Below are 19160 nucleotides of genomic sequence, written 5' to 3'. Positions count from 1 at the left end.
ATGCCTGTGCTTTCCATTTTTTCCCTCTCTCTCAAGTAGGTAGCCATTTATTTACCCTTCCATTAAAAAAAGCAAACACACCGAAACCAGTTTTGCTCAGTGGATAGAGCGTCGGCCTGCGGACTGAGGGGTCCCGGGTTCGATTCCGGTCAAGGGCATGTACCTGGGTTGCGGGCACATCCCCAGTAGGGGATGTGCAGGAGGCGGCTGATCGATGTTCCTCTCTCATCGATGTTTCTAACTCTCTATCTCTCTCCCTTCCTCTCTGTAAAAAATCAATAAAATATATTTAAAAAAAAAAGCAAACACATGTATGTTCCTGCTTTCTTAGGTGAACAGTGGCGTACTACATACACCTTTATTCATCTTGCTAGCACTTTGTTTCTGACAAACTACTGTTCATCTTTTTAAAAACTGTACTGTCTTCTAGGCTCAATCTACCCATTTCTTGGAATAATTTGTTGATAGGTACCTCCAAAAGTTTAAAGTAAATGAACCTGAGTTTTCTGAGAAGCAGTTATGCATTCCCTTACTTCTGGCAAAGGTTCCTGTAGGGAGAGGGAAGGAGGTTTGGGCAGTCTGGAATGAATGAGAGGGCATGACCTTCCCAGGAATTTTTGTTATTGTGGTAAAATATGCATCACATAAAATTAACCATTTTAATCACGTTTTAAGCATACAATTCAGTAGGGGGATGGGGAGAGGGAGAGGGAACCTCATACGCCCCACACCCGGGACCAGCCGGCTACCCTGACTTGTGCCCCCGCCGGGAATCGAACCAGCAACCTTTTGGTGCACCGGCCAGGGCACCTCCCCAGGATTCTAAACAAGATGAAGTGAAAGGAGCACCTGCTCGCCAGGGGCAGGCTTGGACACTAGGCAGATTCTGCTCTCCCGGCTGGGCAGGGATTCCGGTTGTGACTAAGCGGACTCTGGGGTTAGCGCTCCCGCCCTCACCTATTGTCCCAGCGGGAGGAACCGGTATTTCCGGATTGGGGCCTCAGACCCTGTGATCCTGGCTAAGGGTGAGGCCGGTGGGGGAGGGGAACGGAAGCTGATCACAAAAGTTAACTTTCCACCGACCTCATTAACCTGCTTCCCACTCACGCCCGCCAACAAAACAAAGACCCCAGTGCCACCCAACACACACACAATGGCCGGAGCTAGCCTCTTCCAAAAGCACAGCCCTGCGGAGGGCTGGAAAGCCGACCTGGGCAGGAATTAAGAAAGCAGTACAGCGCGTTCCGCTTGCCCTGGGCGGGAGGAAAGCTCAGGGCGGTTTTGCAGAGAAGGGAAGAGGTAGGGCAGTGCGTTGCGCTGGCTGGAGTGACAAGGCGATCCTTGCAGCCTCGGCCCCTGCCCCACCGCTGGGTGGCGTGTGGGAGCCCCGCATCCCCGTCCTTCCAGACACCCCAAAGTAACGCTGCAAAAAAAAAAACAAAAAAAAAAACCCCTGCGTCTCCTCCCTCCGTGTCTCGGGGAAGCAGGTGCCAGACACTGCCCACCCTCGTCCCCTCTGAACCGCCGCTCTCTGGCTCGCCGCTGCCCAACTCCCTCTGCCCCCCAACTTGGATATATATTTTTATTTCTCCCAAACCTCCAAACAGGAAATAGCTTGAGTCACAATAATACACAGGAGCGGCCGCGGAGGCCAACTGCGCCCGCCCATTCCCGGGGCAGCCTCCTGCTCTCGGGCTCGGGCGAGGCGCCACCAGCGACGCGCGCGGAGCGCAGGGGACAGCAGCCCAGCAGCCGGCGCCGCGTGGGAGCGCGCCCCAGCGCAGACGGGAGCCACCCGCATCCCGCGCCCGACTCTGCCGCCCGCGGACGCCAGACGCCTGCAGGCGAGTACTGCGCCCTCCTCCCTCTCCTTCCCCGGCCCCGAGCGCCCGCAGCGCGTCCCGGTGGCGCCCGCCGCGCGGCGGGCAAAGACCTGCCCCAGGCGCCGCAGCCCGGGCTCTGGCGACGCTGGGGGACCTTCCTCCTGCCCCAGCTTCGGTGGAGGAGGGGTTTGCGGGCTGTGGCGGGGCGCTTGCACTCTTGATCCGTCGTGTGGACGGAGGTAAGGGGCAGCGCGAGTGAATGCGAGTTCATGCCCACCCGTCCTCTCCCCACTCCCATTTCCTTGAGCTCTTCTTGATGGAGGAGTGATTTTTTCCTTCCTGGGGGGTTGCTTGGCTGACTTCTGCGTCCCCATGCCCCCGGGGGACGACGGCGTATTATAGGGTTTGTCTGGGGAGCCGTTTGGAAGTGGGTTTGAGCACGTACCTGAGGCGACAAGTACCTGGGGCCACTTTCTGTTTCCTACCTGGCCTCGCGCCATCTCCAAGGGATGGGAGCGGTCTCGCTTCCTGTTGAGCTTCTCTGGAACCCCGTTTAAAGGCCTCTGAGTTTCTGTTGGCACTGCCAGCCTTTGCGGTGTTATCTGGAAGGGGCAGGAGCGGGTGCCTTGGATTTAGGGGGGGCCAGGGTTAGTTGGAAGCAGGTAAGGCCGCCTGAGCTGCCAGCCCGCGGGGCTGGGGCACTGCGCACCTGGGAGTCCCTCTGCAGCCCCGGCCGCCTCGCGGGCCCGCGCCGCCGGCGGGCCGGGGTCTGTGCCCCCTGCCCCGCAGAACTTTGGAGAACCTGTTTCCTTTATTTATTTGTTTATTTGCACTTTCTGACTCATTTGTAAGGGAGGGGCCGAGTTTGTCCACACGCTGGGCGTTGTCCGTTTTCTAGGGCTGCATTGCAAGGTTCTGCTATAGGGAACTCAGTCCAAACGGAGTTGCAAGTCTTTATGTTGGATAAAGGCCACTGAATTCCAGGCATACTTCGAGCTGGGGAAGGGCATTTTCAAGACTGTTTTGAAGTCGGCTGGAGGGCTTTCTGCGGAGCTGCTCGCTCCTCAGTCACTTCTTATCGCCCGTAGCTGCTTCCTAGTCTCCGGGTGGGTGGGTGGGTGGGTGGGTACTCTTGGGAGCCCTCTTCAGTCAGGTCTTCTAGCCAAGTTTCTCAACGCATTTTTACGAACGGTGATTGGTTGGTAAGTTAAGTCTTTAGCCAATTGGCTTGAAAGATCTGTGCTTCCCTGTGAGAGGACCTGGTGCTAGATTTAGACTGATAGGGTGGCATGCCCCGGGACCTGCTGCTTCCAGTGAGGCCCGCAGCCCAGCAGCGGCATTATCTGAGGACCTGCTAAAACACAGGCTCCGAGGCCCCACCCTGACCTGCTGAATCAAGATCCATACGGGATCGTTGGCATGTTCATGTTTCAGAAGCTCCAGTCTGAGTTTTCTGTCGGGGTAAGGAAGTGCTTTTACAATGCATTTCATCCAGTCCTGCATTTGAACCTTGTTGCCAGACCAGGACAAACACATTACAGCTGGTGGGTCACAGTCCTTCCGGCTCCTTGCAGTATTTGGACCTGTGGTTAGCATACTAGCTTGGGAGTTTTTTGTTTCTCAATATTTTTATTGTTTTTTTTCTGGTATGGTTAGGATAAAATATACACAACATAAAAGTTACCATTTTAACCATTTTGAAGTGTACAGTTCAGTGGCCCTAAGTACATTCACAATGTTGAGCAACCATCACCACTGTCCGTTTTCAGAACTTTTGCATCAAGACAAGGAGAAACTCTGTCCCGGTTAAACAACACCCCATGCCCCCTTCTCCCCAGCCCCTGAGCTTCTGGAGACTGCTGATATTTTTCGTAGGGTACAGAAAAGGTTGATTAGGACTGTAAAGCAAAAGTAAAATCATGTTCACAGAGAATATAAACACACATTTGGCGATCCCTTCGTCACTGGCCTGGGCAAGGCAGCTGGTTCCAGGTTCTTAGAGTGCATGTGCTTTCTTTGAATAGTGACAGCCCTGACCATGAGGGTTTCCTTTTTGGTTTGTCTGGAAAGGACTGGAGCAACCCAGGGTTGAAATGGCACTAAGCTTTTAACTGGCTATATTTGGCCTGTTTATATTAGGTTTAGTTTTTTTGTTTTGTTTTGTTTTGTTATTTTAATAACAAAACTCATTTTTGAAAGCAGTCAGAATAAACCTTAAGAAAAAACATTGTTGCTTGGTATATTGGAGGAGGGATAGCAAGACTTCAGGAAGATTTGAAATAATTGTCTAAAATCCCCCAGACTATTTTGTTTCTGCTTTAATGGTAAATTAGTCTAATGGTCCAACCGCATTATTTCTCGTTGTAAAAACTGTTTGTATAAATTAGAAAAACCTTGTAATAATGAAAGTCATCTGCTTGCATCTGCTTAAAATTGTCCAGCTTTGTGGTTTGAGGACATGCTTTTTGGTGAGACCATGAATGTGAGTGGGTGAACTAATAAAGATGGTTGGTTTTAGGATCCAAGAGAGTCATTGTTACAGATCAAGAATGCGGTTTGGAATCCATAAACTATCCAGGGATATTGGAAAGATCTAACAAATGGCCAAATAGTGGCCGATTCTTCAGATTGTTCCCGGATTATTTTTTCTCTAAGACCCTGGACTTTTCTTGTAGTACGACTTCCTTCACAGTGAGCCTATCAGCTTGTAGGAAGGAACCTAGTTTCCTTTGATTGAAAAGGCACTTTGAACGATGAATGAAGGTCATTCAAATTGGCAAGACTTGGCAGAAAATTCTCCCATTTTGGGAGATTCTTGCATTCCCAGAATTTCGGATTGTTATTTCCTTTTCATTCTAATAAGGCAAAAGAGAAAAGATTTCCCCTCGTCCTGTAGCTTTCGAAATAGCAATCTCGTTCAGTGTTTCATTTGGTGAACAAATACACACTCATTCACACACACTCAACTAAGATACTGGAAGATTAATCTGGAGATACAAGAGAACACACTTTTATATTAAATCTGAAATAAATTAATAATGAAGTCTTTCTTAAAATCAGGTGGTCATTGTTTCAGGTTTGGTGTGGGGAGCCGATATAGGGTTAAGCCTCGGACTGACCTGTTGGAAAGTTACAAACAAGTCTTCTGAGTCTTAAACAACCCAATCTGAGAGGTGGCTGCTGATTTACACGCGCTGTCATTTAAAATATAAAAATGGGCCAAACCGGTTTGGCTCAGTGGATAGAGCAGCCGTGGGCAAACTACGGCCCTCAGGCCGGATCAGGCCCATTTGAAATGAATAAAACTAAAAAAAAAAAAGACCGTACCCTTTTATGTAATGATGTTTACTTTGAATTTATACTAGTTCACACAAACACTCCATCCATGCTTTTGTTCCGGCCCTCCGGTCCAGTTTAAGAACCCATTGTGGCCCTCGAGTCAAAAACTTTGCCCACCCCTGGGATAGAGCGTCAGCCTGCAGACTGAAAGGTCCCAGGTTCGCAGCTGATCGATGTTTCTCTCTCATTGATGTTTCTAACTCTCTATCCCTCTCCCTTCCTCTCTGTAAAAATTCAATAAAAATATATTTTAAATAAATAAATAAATAAAAATGGGAGAATTTGCCAGAAGCCGGTCCACCCTTGCTGCTTGGCATAGTCGCTGCAGGGAAGAAACATCTGCACAGCTTATGTTTCAAGGGACCTGGCGTATACATATGTTTGCACCCCCCCCCCCCCAGCTTAGCGCTATGTGTTTTAAACAGGACCACCTCCCGGAGAAAGGTTGTTTCCCCAAGATAGGGATGAACAGGACTAAGAAGGGAATAAATCCATAAAACCACTTAATTAAGTGCCAGGCAGGTAGTTAATCACTTTAACCAAGAACAATCACGCTTAAGCTATATAATCTTTACTTAGGATAATCTCCTTCAGTTCCTTGTAGCTTAATAGAACAATAGAGTAACCTTGGAATGGAGATAAGAAACGCCCTAACCTTTGGAATAGAATGGATAGGATTAAAATCAACTGGTATAAATACAGATGTAACAGGACAATAAAGACAGAACCTGGCTGGAGATCCTGGCCAGAACCTGCCTAGAGCACCTGGTTAGGCTGCTGATCAACTGAACGCTGTCCCCGTATCCTTCCTTCTTTGCCGACTCCATCCACACCTCTGGGAACCCCTGGACCTGCTGGGACAGGACCCCAACAGAGGGCGCCCACTGGCCTGTAGGTGAGCAACTCAGGCTCCTATCATCGCCGTCTCTCCGCCGCCCCGACTCCTGCCCCAGCCCCCACAAGGCTCCACCAGTGACTCGTTGCATCTGATTCTCTCCACTTCGTTCCCCGCCAACCGCAATCATTGACGCCATGTCGGGCTATTCGAGTGACCGAGACCGAGGCCGGGATCGAGGGTTTGGTGCACCTCGATTTGGAGGAAGTAGGGCAGGGCCTCTATCAGGAAAGAAGTTTGGAAACCCTGGGGAGAAACTAGTTAAAAAGCAGTGGAATCTTGATGAGCTGCCCAAATTTGAGAAGAATTTTTACCAAGAACACCCTGATTTGGCCAGGCGCACAGTGCAAGAGGTCGAAACATACAGAAGAAGCAAGGAAATTACAGTTAGAGGACACAACTGCCCAAAGCCCGTTCTGAATTTTTATGAAGCAAACTTCCCTGCAAACATCATGGATGCGATTGCAAGACAGAACTTTACTGAACCCACTGCTATTCAAGCTCAGGGATGGCCGGTTGCCCTAAGTGGATTGGATATGGTTGGAGTAGCACAGACTGGATCTGGGAAAACATTGTCTTATTTGCTGCCTGCCATTGTCCACATCAATCATCAGCCGTTCCTAGAGAGAGGTGATGGACCTATTTGCTTGGTGCTGGCACCAACTCGGGAACTGGCCCAGCAGGTGCAGCAAGTGGCTGCTGAATACTGTAGAGCATGCCGATTGAAGTCTACTTGCATCTATGGTGGTGCTCCCAAGGGACCACAAATACGAGATTTGGAGAGAGGTGTGGAAATCTGTATTGCAACACCTGGAAGACTGATTGACTTTTTAGAGTGTGGAAAAACAAATCTGAGACGAACCACCTACCTTGTCCTTGATGAAGCAGATAGAATGCTTGATATGGGCTTCGAACCCCAAATAAGAAAGATTGTGGACCAGATAAGGCCTGACAGGCAAACCCTAATGTGGAGTGCAACTTGGCCAAAAGAAGTAAGACAGCTTGCTGAAGATTTCCTGAAAGACTATATTCATATAAACGTTGGTGCACTGGAACTGAGTGCAAACCACAACATTCTTCAGATTGTGGATGTGTGTCATGATGTAGAAAAGGATGAAAAACTTATTCGTCTGATGGAAGAGATCATGAGTGAGAAGGAGAGTAAAACCATTGTCTTTGTTGAAACCAAAAGAAGATGTGATGAACTTACTAGAAAAATGAGGAGAGACGGGTGGCCTGCCATGGGTATTCATGGTGACAAGAGTCAACAGGAACGTGATTGGGTTCTAAGTGAATTCAAACGTGGAAAAGCTCCTATTCTGATTGCTACGGATGTGGCTTCCAGAGGGCTAGATGTGGAAGATGTGAAATTTGTCATCAATTGTGACTACCCTAACTCCTCAGAGGATTATATTCATCGAATTGGAAGAACTGCTCGCAGTACCAAAACAGGCACAGCATACACTTTCTTTACACCTAATAATATAAAGCAAGCGAGCGACCTTATCTCTGTGCTTCGTGAAGCTAATCAAGCAGTCAATCCCAAGTTGCTTCAGTTGGTTGAAGTCCTCCGTTCAGGTCGTTCCAGGGGTAGAGGAGGCATGAAGGATGACCGTCGGGACAGATACTCTGCAGGCAAAAGGGGTGGATTTAATACCTTTAGAGACAGGGAAAATTATGACAGAGGTTACTCTAGTCTGCTTAAGACAGATTTGGGGGCAAAGACCCAGAATGGTGTTTACAGTGCTACAAATTACACCAATGGGAGCTTTGAAAGTAATTTTGTGTCTGCTGGTATACAGACCAGTTTCAGGACTGGTAATCCAACAGGGACTTACCAGACTGGTTATGATAGCACTCAGCAATATGGAAGTAATGTTCCAAATATGCACAATGGTATGAACCAACAGGCATATACATATCCTGCTACTGCAGCTGCACCTATGATTGGTTATCCAATGCCAACAGGATATTCTCAATAAGACTTTAGAAGTATATGTAAATGTCTGTTTTTCATAATTGCTCTTTATATTGTGTGTTATCAGACAAGATAGTTATTTAAGAAACATAGGAAATGCAGAAATGACTGCAGTGCAGCAGTAATTATGGTGCACTTTTTCGCTATTTAAGTTGGATATTTCTCTACATTCCTGAAACAATTTTTAGGTGTTTTTACTAGAAAATGCAGGCAGTGTTTTCACAAAGTAAATCTACAGTGATTTGAAATACAATGAATGAAGGCAATGCATGGCCTTCCAATAACAAATATTTGAAGACTGAAAAAAAAAAGTCTAAAGAAAAAGAACCAGACAAGAGTTTAGGCTATGCAAGGGACTGAGGTGCCAACATGGGGTCAGCTGAAGAAGTTAAACAACTGAGGCCCAGCAGATGGTAGAAAAGCAAGAAGTGGAAGCTACTCTCTCAGCCAAGTCCGAGGACTCTGAGTAAATCAGCAAAAGAAACTTTCTTTAGCAGAAACTCACTTATTGCTGTTTTGCATTGCCATTGTTTTATTATTCTTAGTTTTAAAATGTTTTGGGTTTTGCATTGGCATTGTCTTGTTATTCTTTTAATACCCAGAGTTTTGTTCTTGATACTTAAGTTTTATTTTCATTATGGTAGCTTTTTGTTCTTGATGCTTAAGTTTTACTTTCATTTTGTTCTTGATGCTTAAGCTTTACTCTCATTATGGTAGCTTTTTGTTCAGTAGCTTAAAAAATAAAAGAAGGGTGAGATATGGGGAGCCGATATAGGGTTAAGCCTCGGACTGACCTGTTGGAAAGTTACAAACAAGTCTTCTTCTGAGTCTTAAACAACCCAATCTGAGAGGTGGCTGCTGATTTACACACGATGTTATTTAAAAAATAAAAATGGGCCAAACCAGTTTGGCTCAGTGGATAGAGCGTCAGCCTGTGGACTGAAAGGTCCCAGGTTCAATTCCGCTCAAGGGTATGTACCTTGGTTGCAGGCACATCCCCAGTAGGAGGTGTGCAGGAGGCAGCTGGTCAATGTGTCTAACTCTCTATCCCTCTCCCTTCCTCTCTGTAAAAATTCAATAAAAATATATTTAAAATAAATAAAAATGGGGGAATTTGCAGGACAATAAAGACAGAACCTGGCTAGAGATCCTGGCTAGGCTGCTGTTCACCTGAATACTGCCTCTGTGTCATTCCTTCTTCGCAGACTCCATCCACACCTTTGGGGACCCCAACAGTTTGGCAAATCCAGTCAATACCATTCTGGAGATCTGAGGTTTAGAATTCCCGGAAGAACCCCCTGGTCTCCAAAGGAGAGATCAAGGTATCAGGCTATTTCATTTTAGCACCCACAAACATTTGTTGAATGCCTATTGTGAATTGAGTATTTTCAGATATATTCTGATTAAATTTTTACGAACAGTGGAAGAAGCATTTCTTTCCCCCCTCATTTTACAGATGAGAAAACTGATGCCAACCTGCGTCTTCCTACTTTAGACCATGGTTCTTTCCATGTAGAATATTACCAGTAAGTCTCTGCCTACTGATTGATGCCTGAGAATCTATGTATTCATTAATATCTTTTAAAATATCACATACTGCATGCACTAGGCCCTGAGGCACATAAGAAGACGAGCCCAAACTGAAATTCCAAAAGAACAAAGAGTTCTTTCCCTGTTACCACAAGATTTGTAATGAGTGTTCAGTTAGATTATACTTGGCTTGAATGTAACATAAATGTCCATCTCCTAGAAAAATAAGGCATTCTCCGCATTGTGATTGGTTGGCTGTGCCATTTCTGCATATTGGCTTGATAGTATCTACGTGGCACCCTGAGATGCTATGCAATGTAGAAGTAAGGGCACAGGAAGAACTGACATCTACCCTGACCAGCCAACTGAGAGAGGGAGTAAACCTCATAAACGTGGAGCTACCACAACCCGGAGTATAAAATTAGGGGAAGATAATTATCTTCCTCTAAGATTATATCAAGGACTCAAAAGGACCTTATTTGTAAAAGTGCTAGTAAATTGTCAAGTGATAATAAAAAGCTATCTTTATCATCATTTGGGAGAAATTTACAGTGCAAAAGGAGACAGAAAAACTCCCAATTTGAGTTTCCTAACACTTTTTAGTTAACTGAATTTGTTTGCAATTCTCTTCTAGATTTAGGCCCTTTAAAGAAACACACAATTGGCCTTGCTGGTTTGGCTCAGTGTTTAGAACGTTGTTCCATAGACTGAAGGGTTCCGGTTTTGATTCTGGTCAAGGGAATATACCTAGGTGGGTATGGGAGGCAGCCAGTCGATGTGTCTCTCTCACATCAGTGTTTCTCTCTGTCTCTCCCCCTCCTTTCCACTCTCTCTAAAAATCAATGGAAAATATCCTCGTGTGAGGATTAGAAAAACTAGAAACACAATGGTATTGAGATGTAGTTCACATACCATGCAATTTACCTATTTAAAGTGTACAATGTATTGGTTTTGAGCAGAGGTCCTCAAACTTTTTAAACAGGGGGGCCAGTTCACTGTCCCTCAGACATTCCACACATGCGCACTGCGGGCCCAGGACGAGTCGGCTGCTAAGCAGGATAGGCAGCGGCGGCAAAAACACCTGGTGGGCCAGATAAATGTTTTCGGAGGGCCGCGTGTGGCCTGCGGGCCGTAGTTTGAGGACCCCTGGTTTTGAGTATATTTACAGAGTTGTGCAGTCATTACCACAATCAATTTTAGGACATCTTTATTGTCCTAAAAAGAACAGAACTCCTTCATAAACCCCTTCCATCATTTGGCTGGCAAATCCCTATTTCCTGCATCCCCCACCCTAAACAACCACCAATTTACTTTCTGTCCATAGATTTGCCTATCCTGGACATCCTATATAATAAAAGACTAATATGCTAAGTGTTCAGTCACCCAGTGGGCCGTTCAACCAATCAAAGCATAATATGCTAATGCTATACTAAGGCCACTCAATCGCTCGCTATGACGTGCACTGACCACCAGGGGGCAGATGCTTCAGCCGGTAAGTTAGCTTGCTGCTGGGGTCTGGCCTATTGGGACTGAGTGAGATGGGCCACACACGCCCTGGAGCCCTCCCGGGGCCCCTCCCCAGCTGGCCAACCTCCCACGTCCCTCCCTGGCCCTGATCGTGTACCAGTGGGTTCCTTCGGCCTGACCGGTGCCCTCTTGCAATCCGGGCCAAGGGACCCCGCCCCAGAGTGCACAAATTTCATGCACTGGGCCTCTAGTATCCTATAAATGGAATTATACAACATGTAGTCCTGTATGTCTGGCTTCTTTAACTTCACATAATATTTTCAAGGTTTATCTATATTGTTGCATGTATCTGTGCTTTATTCTTTTTTTTCAATCCAATAATATTCCATTGTGTGTGTGTGTGTGTGTGTGTATCACATTTTTTTAATTCACCTCTTGATGGACATTTGGGTTGTTTCTATTTTTTGGCTATTATGATTGGCCCTTGTGTGAACATTCATGTACAAGCTATGTGGACATATGTTTTCATTTCTTTTGGGTACATGCCTACAGGTGGAAACCATATGATGACTCTATAACATTTTCAGGAACTGCCAGACTGTTTTCCAAAGTGGCTGTACCAGTTTACAGTCCCACCAGCAAGTATGAAGTTTCCAATTTCTCCACATTCTCATCAGTACTTCCTGTCTGTTTTTATTTTAGCCATCCTAGTTGGTGTGAAGTGATTTTGAGTCATACTTCTCTGATGGCTACTGATGTTGAACATTTTTTTCATGTGCTTATTTATTAGGCCATTCTGTGTTGATTTTTAAAAATTCTTTTCTAAGGAAAAGACTAGATAAAGAGGAAATCAGTTTCGAATAGAGTCCCTTGTTCCAGTGCTTTAGAAGAATACTAAATATGTAAATTGAGTCCATTGCTCTTTTGAGATTTATTTCAGTTTGCTAGCTGTGCAGGCCTCACCTTCCCATCACTCACAGAGGTCACATTACCAGGTTCTGGGATGTGCAGTTTGGGGCCAAGGGGTCACGTGTGGACTTTCCTTCATAAGACAGTCCGAGGCCACAGTCCTGGAGTCCTGACTGACCACTCTGCTCCTCTTGCCTGTCACTGCTAATCATCACCAACCTGGAGCCAAGCCGAGCTTTGTAAACCAGAAGCCAGAGCCCTTTGTGCAAGCAGTGACCGCCGAGTTTTAGTTTTCCTCCTCTCCCGCGGTTGCCAGCCTGGCTTAATAGCTTTAATATCTGTGCTGTCCCCGTGTCTAGTCTCCTTAGCATAACTTGTATAAGCCGATTCCGAGAGTGGGTGCTGACAGTTATGAAGGTCAGGTTTGCTACAGAAAAGAAATCCAAGGAGGGCGGTGGCCCCCTGCTGTTGGGACCTCTGAAGTTTATTTCACGCTTGGTGTGGTTTCACAAAGTTGGAGCAAACAGCCCCACATTTTATTGTATATTCTATTTCAGAGGAATCCCCATTGTACCTGAGGATGTAAGGCATTTCTCTGGGTTTTGGAGAAAGGGCAAAGCCTGCCCCCGGGTGTTCTCTGTTAGTCTTTGGGGGCACCTGTTATTTAGCAGAGGGAAAGGGTTTAATACCTGCAGTTGTCAACTAATTGCCCGGCTCTGCCTGGGACTTGCTGGTGTCAGGAGCTGAGGAGCCACTGCCTACTTTAAATATGTTTAAATATGTTTTTATTTATTTCAGAGAGGAAGGGAGAGGGATAAAGAGATAGAAACATCGATGAGAGAGAAACATCATGCATGCCTCCTACTGGGGATGGAGCCCGCAACCCAGGCATGTGCCCTGACCGACTTCAAACCGAACTAGTGTCCTCTTGGTTCAAGAGTTGACTCTCAACCACTGAGCCACACTGGCCAGGCTGTGGCTGGCTACTTTAGACTCTCCTATTGTCCCCAATCCCTCTCTGCTGGTTGCATACTTTTCCATTCCTGCCTGGCCCCTGCAGGCCCTGGGAGTGAGACTCTGGTTATTGGACAGGATTGGACAGACAAGCAGTGTTTCAGCATCCTGCTTCTATGGAGACACAGTGTCTGGGAGCCCTAACACCACCCTCAGTTTCGATGATTCTCCAGGGATTCTCAACCTTCCTAATGCTGCAACCCTTTAATACAGTTTCTCATGTTGTGGTGACCCCCAACCATAAAATTATTTTCGTTGCTACTTCATAACTATAATTTTGCTACTGTTATGAATCGTAATGTAAATATCTGATATGCAGGATGTATTTTCAGGGGTCGCGACCCACAGGTTGAGAACCACTGCTAGGGGGACCCGCAGGACTTAGCATGAAGTTTGTACTCACCACTGTGATTATCACGGTGAATTCAGCAAAGGGAAAAGCACACTGAATGAAATCCGAGGAGACCAGGCGCAAGCTCCCAGCGTCCTCCCCTAGTGGAGTCCTATAGGGCCTGCTTAATTCCAACAGCAACGCGTTATGACGTGTGTGAAATGTTGTCAACCAGGGAAGTTCATGAAGACTCAGTGTTTAGGGTTTGTTCTGGGGACTTACTACTTTGGCATCCTCTGCATAGTATGTTACAAAAGTTCAGACTCCCAGGACGAAAGCAGGTGTTTATCATAAACTACATTATTTGTGCAAATAGTTTAGGGTCAGTGAGCCACACTTATCAGTCCTGAGAATGGTGGGAACCTTCTCCAAATCCAAATTCCCAGATGCCAGCCAACCTTGTAAGCAGGCCTTCCAAAGGATGTTATTTTTGTGTGTGTGCACAGATGGGGATGGGGAGGGGGATAGGAAGTGAGGCTGTTGCTTCAGTTTTCTGCCCTCTGACCAAAGCTGGAGAGGGCAGACATACCTTGGGTTTGGCACTCAGATAGATCTTGGTTTCAGGATGAGTGGCTTTCCTTTACTACAGGGACAGAGAAGAAGGGCGAGAGTACACGTCAGCAGAGTTCAAAGGCCTGCTCATTCATGCATTCATGCACTGTGGATGCCTGTACCCTGCCAGGCACCGTGCCAGGTGCTAGGGATGCAGTGGTGAGCAGAGCAAAGTCTCTGCCCTCACGAGACCCACGTTCTCCAGGGAGACAAATAAGTAAAGAGGCAATTACACTTCACTGTGATGACCGCATGCTAAGGGCCACAGGGCACCAGGCTTAGCAGGTACGAGCAGGCATGAATTTCGTAACCTGGGTAGGAATCATACCTCCACTACTTGTTACCTGTGTGGCCCCAAGCAGAATACCTTAGTTACTTGGTGCCTGAGTTTCCTCATCTGAAAACAGGGAGAATTTACATCCATTTCGTAAGCTTAATGTGAGAACTAAAGAAGGTAACGCGTGTAGAACGCTTACCTCAGTGGCTGGCACAGTGGGCATGTTCACTAAATAATGGTTTGGTGACATCTAGGAAGGGTGTGTTAGCCAGAGGGAACGACATCTGCCACACCTCCCGCTCTGTGCAGAGCCTAATGTCACAAGGCATCCCTGCCTCCCTCCGGCCCTGCACTGCCTTCCTGCCAGCTAGCTCTGCTTACTGGTCCCAGAACGCTGTTCGCTGTTTTCGCTTTTTGGGGTCTTAACAATACGTTTCCCTCTTCCTGAGAGGCCTCAGATCCTTTTGTCAGCCTAGGGAATGTTTATTCATATTATTGAGACCTAACCCAAGTGCCTCCTCTCTGAAGGCTTTTCCATGCTAAGATCCTCACACAGAATTGTCCTCTCTCTCCTTGGTCACATTCCTGTTCCATAGTCACTCACATCTCTATGCTGGGTTGCAGTTAGCTGTCACTCCCTTAGACGGGGTGATTCTCTTGGGCAGAGATGGTTTGTATTACTTGTATGTCCAATGTCAGTCAGGGTGCTTGATAGGGAGGAGCTCAGTGGTTGTCCAGGGAGGGGAGGAATGGATGAGTGTGAAGTTGGAGTAGAAAGAAAAGTGAACAGGAAATGGATGCAGTGTCAGCAGAAGAGGCCTCTGCCTTCAGAACAGTGCTTACAGTCTAGAGAGGAAGATAGGTGCTAAATAGCTAAACATAAACATATAATTAGATACTGAGAAGTGACTCAAGGAAGACAGTCTGGTCCAGCAGCAGGTACAAGGGGAGCTGGAACAGAGAGACATGGAAGGTTCAAATGTCGATGCCCTGGACAGTGTGCGGTTATCTTCTGGAGGCTGGAAGGACTGGGCAGGCGGGAAGCCACACCAGAAATCCTCCAGGTGGGGCTAGGAAGGCGGATCAAAGGTTACCATACCTCAGTTGCCAAAGGGCACGGACCACGAGGAGATCTAAGTGGACACTTGGAAGGTCAAAGTGGTCCACTTGGGAGCATGGGACTCTGGGGTTTTGCATATACTCATTATTTTGATTCTCCCACAACCTTAACAAGTAGGTGCTATTATCACCCCCTGTTTACTGATGAGGAGACTGAGGCCCTGGTGAGATTAAAAGCCTTGCCCAGGTCACACAGCTGAGTAAGTGTGGAGCTGGGATTCAGATGCAGGCGTCTGATTCTGGAGTGCAGGAGCTTAGCCACCTTGCTGATTTAATTATGAAGCAAACCCTAATATTATTGGGTGTCTATTATATGCTGGTCCCTGAGCCAGGAGAGACACTAGAAATACAAAGATAAATATGACATCATACCTACCATTTAGGTCATCAAAGAATACCGAGGGAGACAGATCTGTAAAAACATGATTTTTTGAAGTCAGTTAAAATTGATTGAGACTAACAAGAAACTCTCTTTACCTTTCTTTTAACTATAGTGTATTGAACCATTGGCAGAGGGAAGTGTTTGCTATTTCAAATGTGTCTGGTGGCTGAAGTGCTCACAAAAAAATATATTGTTTAGGAACTAGTGGGCTGACTCATTAAGTTAAAATTTACTATATATTTTTATGAGTTCATAATAGAATGAGAATAAGTGATGGTAACAGGTGTCCTAAAATATATAATACTATCAAGATGTACTTTGAGAAAAAGTAGAACCATTTATATAAAACAGAATTTTTTAAACTGAAAATAAATATAGATAATTTAGAAATATTTTATAAGAGAATGTAAAACAAAATGACTTAAACACCTGTGACATTTCAGGACCTTGACCATTAGGGTCATGAGGAAGTTCAGGGACTCCCGGAGGTAACTCACTTTCATTTTCTGGATGGGAGTGTCGAGGGAAAAACCCAGCCTATGAGGGGGAAGATAGAAGGACAGTGACCCATTGGTGGGAAGCCAGCTGGGTGATGGTAGTGGTAGGGCCTCCTGGAGAAAGAATCTTTTTCCACAAACTCCACATTTGGACCCACTGAAAACAGCAGATTTGGGAGCCAGGAGGAGAAGGAAGAGAAAGCCTGCAGCCAGGAGGAGGGGGTCTGAGGGTAGGGATATGACATCTCCTGTCTCAGAGGAAGCAACACCCCCTGCCCAAGGATCAGGGAGGAAATGCTCTGTGTGGGTCATCAGATGCAGGAGCACTCACTCTGGAAGGCACTAGAACAGCATCGTAGCTTGAATATTGACTCTGCCGCTCAGGGGCTGTATGATCTGGGGCAGGCTTCTCAACTCTGAGCCTTCGTTTCCTCCTTGTAAAAAGGGGTCATGCCTGTTGCCTTCTCTCTGAATTGGTGCGGCTCGAGTGTCATTGCTCTTTCGGTTACTCGTTGTTGTTATGCCCAGATTTCAAGATCCCCATTAGACCATCCCAGGGAGCCAGCCGAGTCCGATGCAAAAGCAGAGAATCTTTTATTCGAGCTAGCTCGGCTCCCCCACCTCGCCGACACAGCTGCAGGAAGCAGAGAGAGCGAACTCTGTGTGGAGAGAGGTTTTATAGGGGGGTTGGAGTAAGGGGAGGAGAAAGGACTGTGGGCCCTGCCGATTGGCCAGGCGCAAGTCGGTGTCTTGTTACACAGGATGTGGTCATATCTATGGTGACTTTCCTTGATTGTCATTGGTTAGTTTAAAGAAGTCCTGGGTGTGGCTAGCAGAGGCTTGGGCTTCCCAGAAGAAGCCTTGCTGAGCTGTATTTATGAGCCTGTTTCTGTTTTGGTTGTTTTATTATCTTCTTTAGATTCCACATACAAGTGAAATCATATGGTATTTGTCTTTCTCTGACTGACTTATTTCACTCTAGGGCCATCCATGTTGTTGCAAATGGCAAGATCTCATTTTTTTTTTTTATGGGTAAATCATATTCCAGTGTATATATGGACCACTTCTTCTTTATCCATTTATCTATTGATGGACATTTAGGTTGTTTCCATATGTAAATAATGTTGTAATGAACATAGGAGTGCATATATTCTTTTGAATTAGTGTTTGGGGTTTCTTTGGATATATACCTAGAAGTGGACTTGCTGGGTGTGAAGTGACCCACATCCCGAGTGGGTCAGGGTACGGGCTCTGGAAGAGGGGCCACACACAAATGAAAGAGACGAGACAAGAAATAATAATTTGGAAATTGGGGGGCCAGGCGAGAGCCCATCCCAAGAGGATGGACTCCACTTGTGCTCAGGCCTCGCCATCTTTTTATTCAGTTTGGGATATACCTATAGCCCTTAGGCAGGCAAGTTCCAGTAAAAGACAGACTATCTTATCAGTAAGGATTTACATGACTCTCTGGTGGGGAAGTTGCTTCAGCTACCATTGTCTGGACTAAACAATGGGTGCATAGCCCTGACCTTTGCCAGTGTTCAAGGGTCACCAGCATTCCGGGCTCCTTGTCCACACCTCTCTGCTAGTGAAGACAATAGGCGGTTTCCCACAGCTGGGTCATAATGTAGTTCCATTTTTAATTTTTGGAAGGTCCTACATACTATTTTCCACAGTAGCTGTCTAATCTGTATTCCCACCAACATTGCACGAGGGTTCCCTTTTCTCCACATTCTTGCCAATACTTGTCATTTGTGCATTTATTCATGATAGCCATGTTGACAGGTGTAAGGTGATGTAGTTTTAATTTGTATTTCTCTGATGATTAGTGATGTTAAGCATATTTTCATAAGTCTATTGGCCATCTGTATGTCCTCTTTGGAGAAGTGTCTGTTCAGGTCTTTTGCCCATTTTTTATTTGGATTGTTTGTTTTTTTGGTGTTGAGTTGTAGGAGTTTTTTTTAAAAAATATATTTTTTTATTGATTTCAGAGAGGAAGGGAGAGGGAGAGAGATATGGAAACATTGATGAGAGAGAAACATCAATCGGCTGCCTCCTGCATGTCCCCTAGTGCAGATTGAGCCTTCAACCCGGGCATATGACTTGACCAGGAATTAAACCCGGGACCTCTTGGTCAATGGGATGATGCTCAATCCACCGAGCTACACCAGCTGGGCTTGAGATCTTTATAAATTTGGATATTAACCCTTATCTGATATGGTGATGGCGAACCTGTGACACGCGAACTCATTTTTTTGGTTGATTTTTCTTTGTTAAATGGCATTTAAATATATAAAATAAATATCAAAAATATAAGTCTGTTTTGTTTTTTTTAAATATATTTTATTGATTTTCTACAGAGAGGAAGGGAGAGGGATAGAGAGTCAGAAACATAGATGAGAGAGAAGCAACGATCAGCTGCCTCCTGCACACCCCCCACTGGGGATGTGCCTGCAACCAAGGTACATGCCCTTGACCGGAATCGAACCCGGGACCTTTCAGTCCGCAGGCCGACGCTCTATCCACTGAGCCAAACCGGTTTCGGCAATAATTTTTGCTTTTAATTATTCTGTAACAGAGGTTAAAATCTGGGAAAATTGTAAGGGAGAATATCCCCAGTTGGTGGGTACCACCTGAACTGAGTCCCAAGATTCTATGTTCCCCTCTTTTTAGAGGTTTCTGTCAGTCACTCTCGCCCCTTGGGTCTCTCTACCCTTCAGTCAGTCTGTTTTCCAATCTTTGTTTTTCCTGCAAAACCACTCAGCATTGGACTTGTCTGGTTCTTTTACTGTGTTAAAGGAAGTTGTAGCAGCAAAGGAGAGTTAAGTTTGTAAGTGCACCTTGTTCTTGCCTGTAGAGAAGTGAGGATTGAGGAAGAATTCTTGAAGAGGTATTGGGAACAGAAGGACAGGTGGGAGAGGTGGAAGGGAGGGAAGAGATGAGGAAATGACATCCATTGATGCATATACATCATCTCATTTATTATT

General features: G+C 46.0%; 1 protein-coding gene and 1 pseudogene across 1 annotated transcript in view; both read left to right on the top strand.

Annotated features, from left to right (window-relative positions):
• The first annotated feature begins 1646 nt into the window (after positions 1-1646).
• The window catches only part of TJP2 (tight junction protein 2), a 112806-nt gene continuing 95292 nt past the window's right edge, over positions 1647-19160 (top strand). Inside the window, exon 1 of the mRNA XM_070431539.1 lies at positions 1647-1844. The gene's annotated coding sequence lies outside the window, so the exon portion shown is untranslated. The remainder of the gene's footprint in view (positions 1845-19160) is intronic.
• Positions 6128-8466, top strand: LOC139021205 (probable ATP-dependent RNA helicase DDX5 pseudogene; annotated as a pseudogene).

This window comes from Myotis yumanensis, unplaced genomic scaffold (assembly GCF_028538775.1).
Source record: "Myotis yumanensis isolate MYYU_CA2020_CCGP unplaced genomic scaffold, mMyoYum1.0.hap1 SCAF_12, whole genome shotgun sequence".
NCBI lineage: Eukaryota > Metazoa > Chordata > Mammalia > Chiroptera > Vespertilionidae > Myotis > Myotis yumanensis.
Note: the sequence above shows the minus strand (reverse complement) of the source record. Positions and strands in the feature narration are given on the sequence as shown.